Below are 10,350 nucleotides of genomic sequence, written 5' to 3'. Positions count from 1 at the left end.
ATTCAATCTCTGCCTCAATTAAGAAGTGGTAAACTCTAAACCTGGTGTGCCTCCTTTTTAATTCCATTGTTTATCTCTGCTGTGTTTGGGGAATCTCTTGTTCATTTTACCAGTCATGATTTATATTTAAATCATATTTAAATTGAACCACTGCGACCCTTTTTAATATTTCCTACCCTCCCCCCACCATTGTTCAACCAACTTGCCAAGCCCTTTTGCTATGCAACTCAACTGAGAATGGAATGGCACAGTGAATGTGGCCGTAAGTTGCCTAATACTTGCACCATGCAGAGTACACCAACAGATGTCAAATATTCTCTTCCTCTCCCTTCTGTTGTATGAACTGTGTTCCCCAGGAGTTCTTACAATCTAGATCTGTAGCCAAAGATGCAGTGGGTGGGTTGGGCTTTCTCACATATTTTCTTAACTCAGTTGTACAATTAGAAATCTAAATAAGCCCTTTTTTAAAAAAAAGATTCCCTGACTTCCTTATGAACCTTTGGAAAGTGCAATGCAAAGTTTTCCCATTGACTTTGCTTGTCAGAAGCCAGTTAGGAAGATTGACTTTGGCAATCCCATGCTCTCAGGATAATGCAACCGTCAGAAATGCACAGTGGCTGACAAGTGCTGTAACCACAATTATGTGACTGTAGGGATGTTGCAATGGCCATTGTCTTTATTCAGCAGTCATTCTAACTTTGAAGGGTTGCTAAGTAAAGGGCCATAATTCAAAGACTTCTTGTATATCAGCATTTCAATACTATTGAAACTAAAAAGGTTTTCCTGAGTGTGGGTTATTTCCATATGGAAGGGGAAATCAACTCCTCCATCAATTGAAAAGTGGTCTACAGAGATCAGATTGATCGTCTACTGGCAAACCAGACAGTTTGGTATGACAATTGAGGTACTGGCCTAGAAAGCAGGAAAATGTTTTAGTCCAGAGTTTCTCTCATTTCTCGGTATCAGATAACTCCTTTGATCTGGAAAACCTTCTCTCTAATCTCCAAGGTATCAATGGGTGCTGTGATTGCCCAGTGGTGAGGGAAATGCACCTTGTGCCCTATCTAACAAAATGAAATTCAACATAGAGAAAAGTAGACTTTTACACTTAGGCAAGAAAAATCAAATGTACAGCTACAGATTAGATGGAACATACAGATTAGCAGTAACTGTGAAAGGGACCTTGGAGGACAGTCACTTAAATATGAGCCAGCCATGTGCAGCAGCAGCAGCAGCCAAAAAAGCCAACACAATCCTAGGTTGCATTAACAGAGAGATAGAATCAAGATCACGGGAAGTGCTAGTACCACTTTATAAAGTGAGAACAATTAACCAAAGGAACGGCTTGCCTTCAGAGATTGCGGGTACTCCATCACTGGAGAAGAGGCTAGACAGCCACTCTCCTGCTTGAGCCTAGGGTTGGACTAGAATGGTGTTTTTCAACCTTTTTTGTGCAAAGGCACACTTTTTTCATGAAAAAAATCACGAGGCACACCACCATTAGAAAATGTTTTAAAAAAATTAACTCTGTGCCTATATTGACTATATATAAAGTAATTTTCCCACGGCACACCTTACACTATATCACGGCACATTAGTGTGCCGCGGCACAGTGGTTGAAAAACACTGGACTAGAAGATCGCAGAGGTTCCTTTCAATTCTGTTATTTATCCATATTATTGTTTCACATCTTCAATGACAGCCCCAGGAATGAAACCATTTAACCATTTCAAGGAATCCAGAAGCCTTAGTTCCTCTCTGTTACATTTCTGTTCAAATAGATCCCATTTTCTTCACCAGAGACCCAGGATTACTAGACACACACAAGGGCTCAGCCAAGATGTTTTATTTTGGCACCAAGGCAGGCTTTTTTTAGTGCAGCCACCCTAGGAGGTGGCTATGAAGAGAGAGAAAGAAGTGACGTAGAAAGCTTAACCCCCCTGAGCCAAGATGGAAACTTAAGGCAGAAATACTGGACGCCTTTTCCCCTCCAGCGGTTGGATTAGAAAACTGTTCAGAGGATGATGGAATTCTCTGCAATCTGGTGGCTTTGGGAAGCATTTCAAACCCCAGATGGTCCTCAGAACAGGCACTGTCAATTTAATATGAAGTGTAAGACAGACGTGGCCAAGCAAAGGTTTGAAATAGCAAGGCATGTTGGGATTGCCAGCCCCAATAGATGGAATATCAGCTGCAGAACCAACCTAGTTAGTCCCCAGTCCCAGGAAACAAGATGTACATTTCAAGATTTCTTTCACAGAAGATTGCATGTGGTGAGAGTCCCAGAGCATTGGGCTCAAGGTCAAAACAAAATGTCTCCCCAAAAAGCAAACCATGATGAGATGATTGAAACAAACTGTGATGAGATGATTGAAGCAAACCGTGATGAGGTGATTCCAGCAGAACAATATCTCCAAAGGATAATGGCGAGAAGGGATTGACATCAGCACAGCATGATGAAATGGGGCACATCCAATCAAGCAGGAGTCTCTATGGACAGACCATGATTCTGTTTGTCCAGAGAAACAGATGATGATGGGAGATTTTGCATGATTTTGACTGACTTCTGGGATCCTAGGAAAGTAAGTCATGGTGATCAAAGGCATTGGTGATATCCTTCAGGTGGTATCAAGAGTTCCTCGCAAGGATAAAGGAAGGCTTCAAGGTTTAACTGGAGTCTGTGCAAGATACAGGAAGTTGTTGGAAGTTGCAGCTAGGACTCCACGGCAGCTGATGTGGGTGCTATAAACACCCCCAGGCAGGTCATTAAGTACCCCTGTGCTCTGGAAAAAAGAAGAAAAATGAAATTAGAAGAGCCTTTAATAAACTATTTTTCAGACCTGGCAACTTTTAAGGTATGTGGATTTCAACTCCCAGAATTATCTGGGGAATTCTGTGAGTTGAAGTCCATATATCTTAAAGTTGCTGAGCTCAAAAAACAGATGATATAGATAGATAGATAGATAGATAGATAGATAGATAGATAGATAGATAGATAGACAGACAGACAGACAGACAGACAGACAGACAGACAGACAGACAGACAGACAGACACATATATGTATACACACATATATGTGTACACACACACACATACATTCACATGTATATTAGCCCCTGCCATTTTCTTTGATTGACAAGCTCTCCTCTACTGAACAAAAGAAAGAGGGCAGAAATCAGCTGCTATCACTACATGTTTCTTTTCTTTGCAGTTTGAAGGCCAAATATAGCCTTTTAGGTTGCTGCCTTGGTGTGCATATTTTCCAATGAGACAGGCCAAGACAGGAATATCATTTAATTACAATTTATTCAGAACATCCTGATTAAAGGGGAGCCTCCCATTCAGATCCTTAGCTTATATTCCATTTTATAATTAACACATCAAAAAAAAATGCAAGAGGAAAGCTGATTGGACAGGATGAAAGCTCTCCTTTGCACAGTAAATCAACTACGTGTAGTCAAACATGTTACATCCATGTCCATTTAAATGAGTTCTGGTAACAAAGGGTGTAAAATTTAAGATGTTAATAAGAAAAAAGGTTGTTTGGAGTTCACGAAGAGACAAATCAGATACCAATTAGCGTTAACAAACTCCAGAACACCCTATTAAGTCAAACATGATCCTATCCTATCCTGGCCTGGGGAATTTATCTTTTCAATTTAGGAATGTTAGAAACCATCAATCTATCCACACAGCAATAGGATAAAAAGTTTTCCTACATTCCAGTCTGCAATGGTTTGGTAAACCTTTATCACAATTTTAAAAAGAGAGAAAAATAAATTAAAATACAATACAAAACAACTATATTAGTTAATAACAATACAACAAACTCCATGATGTTGATACCACAAAGTCCATGTTGTGTGGTCCTCAAGTTCCTGGAGACTAAACACAGGGTGCAAAAAAAGAAGTTCCATTCACACATATCTGCTAGTCATTCATGACTCTAGGGGGCAGTGTTCATCTCCATTTCAAATCTGGAGAGCCAGCGCTGTCTGAAGAAATCTCTGTGGTCATGTGGCTGGCATGATGAAACACTGAAGGCGCACGGGATGCTGTTACCTTCCCACCAAGTGGTTCCTGTTTTTCTACTTGCATTTTTACATGCTTTCGAACTACTAGGTTGGCAGAAGCTGGGACAATTAATAGGAGATCACTCACTCATTACGCGGCTCTAGGGATTCGAACCGCTGAACTGCCGACCTTTCTGATCGACAAGCTCAGCGTCTTAGCCACTAAGCCACCGTGAAACACCCGCCCTATTACAAAGCTAAGCCCTTTCCTGCAAGGATTAGCAAAGCTACCTTACCATGAGAATTCTTCTGTCAATGAGTCGACACAAGTTGTTCCGACTCCCACCAGCTACAATGTAGTCATTGCCAAGGAAGTGGCAAGTATATAACTGAGGGGAAGGCAAGAGAAAATTCTTCATTAAACTAATCAAAAAAGAACCTTATTATCATTTTTTTTGCCAAGAATGATCAGCTTTCAGTTGGCAGATGTGTATCAGTGATGGGTTTCAAATTTTTTAGAACCTCTTCTGTGGGTGTGGCCTGCTTTGTGGGAGTGGCTTGCTGGCCATGTGACTGGATGGGAGTGGCTTGCTGGCCATGTGACTGAGTGGGAGTGGCTTGCCAGCCATGTGACTGGGTGGGTGTGGCCAACTTGTAAAATGTGGTGAAACTCACTTAACAACGCTCTTGCTTAGCAACCAAAATGTTGGCTCAGAAACTCTGGCATTTGAAGCACGCAAGTCTTAAAGCTGTCAAGTTATAAGACTCTTGCACACCTAACCCTTTAGAAAACAAAAACCCCAGGGGTGTTCAAACTTGACAGCTTTAAGACTTGTGGACTTCAACTCCCAGAATTCCTCCTCTCGCTCTTCATCTGGATGTTATGCGGATGGACGGGGGGGGAAGGAGCTGGAACCGGTTCTAAACTGTAGGTTTGTGGAACCACTTCTATAGAAGAGGTTAGAACTTGCAGGAACCCACCCCTGATGTGTACCCTTAAAATCACACTGATACACAATCTAAATAAGTAGACAAGACTACATGATGGGGCGACAGACAGAAGAAACCAAGGCTGTTGAAATGAGGCATTCTCACTTTTACTCCCCAATCCTGGAAAAGAGTTTTCTTGCAAATATCTTCCGCCCCCTTGCTATTGCAGGACTGAGAACCAGCAGCAGAAAATACCAATTCTACCCACACTCCAATTGAAAGATTGTGGTATGAAACAGTCGTGGTGATCCCAGTGGTTTATAGACATGCTATATTCAAAAATCTTGGATGGCCCTTAGAAAATCTGCTCATTGGCAAATTTTCCATCTGTCAATTGCAAAAGGCCATACTGCTTGGAGCCACTACTATAGTATATATACCATATACTATGTTCAGAGGTGGTTGGTCCTGGTTCAGGCTGGATCAGGCAAATCGGTAGAAGCGGCGACGGGAGAGCTCCACCCACTCATCTGGATGCTTCTGCGCATGTGCAGAAACATTACACACACACATGCACGAGTGCGCCCGAACCAGTAGTTAAAAAATTGGCAACCCACCACTGATTATGTTGATACATTGCAATGCCCTAAGTTCTTGGGAAGAACTTGATGTGTAAGCAGCCAAAACCAGCTAAAGAGCTGGCAGCTGTGATTTCACATTGTTGGGCACGCAATCATAAAACAGCAGTCTGGTCTGGTTTGTTTTTCAGAGGAAGAAAAAAAATTGATTGGGCAGTGACCATTTATCCATCCTCCTTTTTCTAGGAAAATAAGGCCAGCATGGAAAACCATTAAGCCACTATTCCCATTACAAGAACTACAAGGGCTGCTGAAGTCCAAAAGCCAGGAGAAGGATAAGAGGACAGTTCCCTCTGAAGAGGAAGTGGGCTACGAGAGCTCCAAATTCAGAGAACTTGGTCTTGCACCACAGCTGGGGCAAAATGAACAGTCTTGTGGAAGAAAGGTAATGGTGTCAGATTACAGGGTTGGAGAGGTTTAAGGTGGAAATTCAACTTCAATGGATAATTAGAATGACAGAAAAAAATACTGCATAATGTATACTGTATACCTGCACAAGTCAAAAAGAGGGCTGTGAAAATATCTACAGACTTCCTCATATCCTGGACATAAATTGTTTCAACTTCTACCCTCCAAATGACGCTATAGGGAACTGAATACCAGAACTACTAGACACAAAGACAGTTCCCCCGCCTCCCATATACCATTACTCTGCTAAACAACCACTGTAATTCCCACAATATTGTCAAATAATTTACTAAGATTGCATTACTATTATTCTTCTCTTCCTTCCTAGTATCTATCTCTAACCACTTATGACTATAACCATGTTGCTTGTATCTTTCAATTTATATTGTTTTTATTTGTTTCCTAGTATGATTTGATAGCTTATTAGTAACCTTGACTATCACTAAGTGTTGTATCTTTTTATTCTTGATGAATGTATTTTACTCTCCTTATGTAAGCTGAGAGCATATGCACCAAAGACAAATTCCTTGTGTGTCCAATCACATTTGGCCAATAAAGAATTCTGTCTGTCTGTCTGTCTGTCTGTCTGTCTGTCTGTCTATCTCTATCTATCTATCTATCTATCTATCTATCTATCTATCTATCTATCTATCTATCTCTTATTCTTCACTTCCTTCCTAGTGTCTATCTCTTCCCACTTATGACTATAACCATGCTGCTTGTATCTTTCAACTTACATAGCTTTATGTGTGTACTAGTACGATTTGATAGCTTATTAGTAACCTATGACTATCGCTAAGTGCTGTTTCTTTTACTCTTGATTAATGTATCTTATGTACACTGAGAGCATATGCACCAAAGACAAATTCCTTGTGTGTCCAATAACACTTGGCCAATAAAGAATTGTATTCTATTCTAAATATTAAATCCAAGTGGATTTTGCAGTGAGAAGATAAGAGAAGGGGTTTCATGCGTCTTATAAATTTGGTGGTTTGGTAGCTATTTTCAGAAAGGAGCCCTATTGAAAAATGTATGATGGGTTAATTTCATTCTTCTCCTTGCTGGTTATAGTTTATGCGAAATGACCCAACACTTCTGGAGACCCCAGGCATTGAGAAATGTTGGCTTCGTCTGAGTTTTGGGAATAATGAGAAATAGTTCTTCAACCTGTGAGTGACCCCGAAAATCTTCTGGAATGTCCATTATCTTGCCACATGATTCAGCATCCCAAATCTAGGGTAGAGACAAAAAAATATGTATTTGTATTTCATTATCTGGTTTCTATATTGTATTTCCAGATTTTAAACCTATGGCTTGTCAGAGAAACGTTTTGTGAGTTGGTTTCTGAACATTTCATTACCAGGCTAGGTAACATCTGCAGCGGAATTTAGGGGATGACAGTGTCAGTGTTCTTCTGTTCATGAGCCGAGGTGGCGCGGTGGTTAGGGGGCAGTACTGCAGGCCACTTCAGCTGACTGTTATCTGCAGTTCGGCGGTTCTAATCTCACCGGCTCAAGGTTGACTCAGCCTTCCATCCTTCCGAGGTGGGTGAAATGAGGACCCAGATTGTTGTTGGGGGCAATATGCTGACTCTGTAAACCGCTTAGAGAGGGCTGAAAGCCCTATGAAGCAGTATATAAGTCTAACTGCTATTGCTGCTATTGCTATTATTATACGGGCTTCCGGTGTGATCAGTAGGTCTTGTGATGGGGAGGTCGCATCAGGTGAGGGTCATGTCAGGGGAAGGTCTTGTGATGGGTCAGGTGTGGGCTGCCTCAAGTGAAACATTCAGAAACCAACCCACAAGCTCGGAGAATGAACCTTTGCCCTCATCCTTCGCCCGAGCTACATATATTCATCCTTATTGCAAACCTATTCACCTATAATGCTAAGCAATAAATCATGCCTGACAAAGCAAAATGACAGGTTTTAAATCTCTAACCAATCTTAGTGTGATATTTAAATCCAATGAATCAGAGGTAGTATTCAGCTGGTTTGCACTCAATTTGGTGAGCCGGTAGGGGAAATTTGGCCTGGATCGCCAAACTGGTAGCGAATTCTGCTTGACCATACCCCATGCCCAGTTGCCAGTCAGTCACCCCACCCACCCGGTCACTGCTTGCTCACCCTGCCCACGTGGTCACTGCTTGCTCACCTTGCCTGCCAGCTTGATGCTCGCTCCGCCCATCCCAGCCCTATACATGTTGCCTTTGCTTTGTGACGTGGCCCAGCTACTCGCCTTGCCAGTCGCCTCCATCCCTTGTCTGCTCTGCTCAGCTCACCAAAGGTAAGTAAGCATGCTGCCTGCTCCCTCTTCACCTTGGGTCAGGGGCCCCAAGGATTTGCCATTCCCTGAGGCCTCAGAGCAATCGCCCGCCTCGGGTGGGGCAGGAAATGTGCCATTCCCTGGCTCCAGCCTTGCCCCAGAGTCACCACCAGCTCACCACCTGCTCTCCCTTTACCAGTCGCACACATCTCCCAGAGGTGGGTTGCTGCCAGCATTACTGCCAGGTAATTTTGCATGCACCGAAAATAGGTAGGTAGAAATTTTTTCCTACCTTTTTCTTTGGGGGTGGCTTGGTGGGAAGGGTCATGTGACTGAGTGGGCATGGCCGTAAGTGACGTCTAATTGGCCACTCCCTATCAGACACAGGATGCCCCTAGCCACGCCCACAGAACTGGTAGTAAAAAAAAATTGAATCCCACCAGTGCAATAAATGTACTGCTCATTCATGAATTTTATAGAGCTTATAGAATTACCTGAAATGTGTATAAATATACGACACATCTGCTGTTTAAAGGGACATTTGAATGATTCATATTACATCACATCTCATTTATCTTGAGCAGTAGAGTCAAACTGGAGTTCCTGCACATATATGTTTTACTATATAATGCAACAATAGAAAAGTGATCTGGGAGGATTCCCTGCAAATTCGTTTCACTCTGCACAAGGAAATATTGTTCTACGTCAACTTTGGAGCTTCAGAGATGTCTTTTTGCCACTCTTACCTGCAGGGTATTATGCCGCCTCCAGGATCCCGTCAAAATCTGTGAGCCCATTTTGTCTATTGACAGAGCATCCCCACAGATATGGGGCCCTGAGATACGCCTGTGAGAAGGGCAGAGCAAAGGAGGGAAAAATGTAAGAACAGAAGCTACAGGAGAAGAAACAATAGCTTAGAGAAAGAAAGAAAGAAAGAAAGAACGAAAGAAAGAAAGACAGAAAAGAAACAAAGAAAGAAAGAAACAAAGAAAGAAAGAAAGCAGAAATGGAAGATGGAGGAAGGAGGAGTGTGGAGAGTCCCCAAAGGATGAAGTAAGAGTACTGAATGGAGAAGTAGGGGAGATATTTAGGCCTACCGTTGCGAATGTGGAAGTTGTGTGCTCCAAAACTAGAAGGAAAAAAGGCAGAAAAAAAATGTTGTTAGATAACTTCACACCCTCCAAGGCCCACTTGATAACATTTCCCTTGCCTGATCTATCAACTATAGCAGTGGCCTCCAACCTTTTGGGCACTAAGGACCAATTTTGTGGAGAGGGGTTTTCTGTGGACCTCAGGGGCCGTGGTTTTGTGTGCTGCCTGCATCTCACAGAGGAGACTGTGCTTGTTTGCATGGGCCAGTTTCTGGCATTCTGCCGCCCAGTGCTAGTCCATGGCTTGGAGGTTGGGGACCCCTGACCTATGGAATGATTAATGGCGCCTATGATTCCGGGATGCATTTTAAGGTATGTCTCTTGAGACAAATTACACAATCTATAAAATACGTATACATCAGTGGTGGGATTCAAATAATTTAACAACCGGTTCTCTGCCCTAATGAATGGCTGGGTGGGCGTGGCTCAGTGGTCATGTGACTGGTGGCCGTGGCCAACTCAACGTCACTCACGTCAATGGGCGCTTCATCTTAGCAGTTACAATGTAGTAAGGGTTAATGGGAGAGGCAGTTTCTGTAAACAGGGCAATAAAGATTAGGCTAGAAATAACACCAGAATGTTTCCTTCCTGCCTTCCTTACAGGATTAGCCCTGTAAAGTGGAAAGAAACAAAAGGAGATTTTTTCCCCCAACAACTGGTTCTTCGAACTGCTTAAAAAGTTAACAACCGGTTCTCCCCCAATAGGTACGAACTGGCTGAATCCCACCACTGGTATACATCCATCCTTTTGATTTTTTATTTTATTTTATTCCAGTCCTAGGCTGCCCAAAGCCCAAAACTCCTTGTGGCCTGCAGAGATCTTCCTACCAAGTTGGCAAACCTAAACCTTACAGCTAAATTACCTATTTTGGACTACATGATTAAAAATTTAAAACCCCCCACTTTTTTCTTTTAATAATGTTACACATCTGTTGGAAGCCAC

Source organism: Thamnophis elegans, chromosome Z, assembly GCF_009769535.1.
Source record: "Thamnophis elegans isolate rThaEle1 chromosome Z, rThaEle1.pri, whole genome shotgun sequence".
Classification (NCBI taxonomy): Eukaryota; Metazoa; Chordata; class Lepidosauria; order Squamata; family Colubridae; genus Thamnophis; species Thamnophis elegans.
This window is presented reverse-complemented; position numbering follows the sequence as displayed.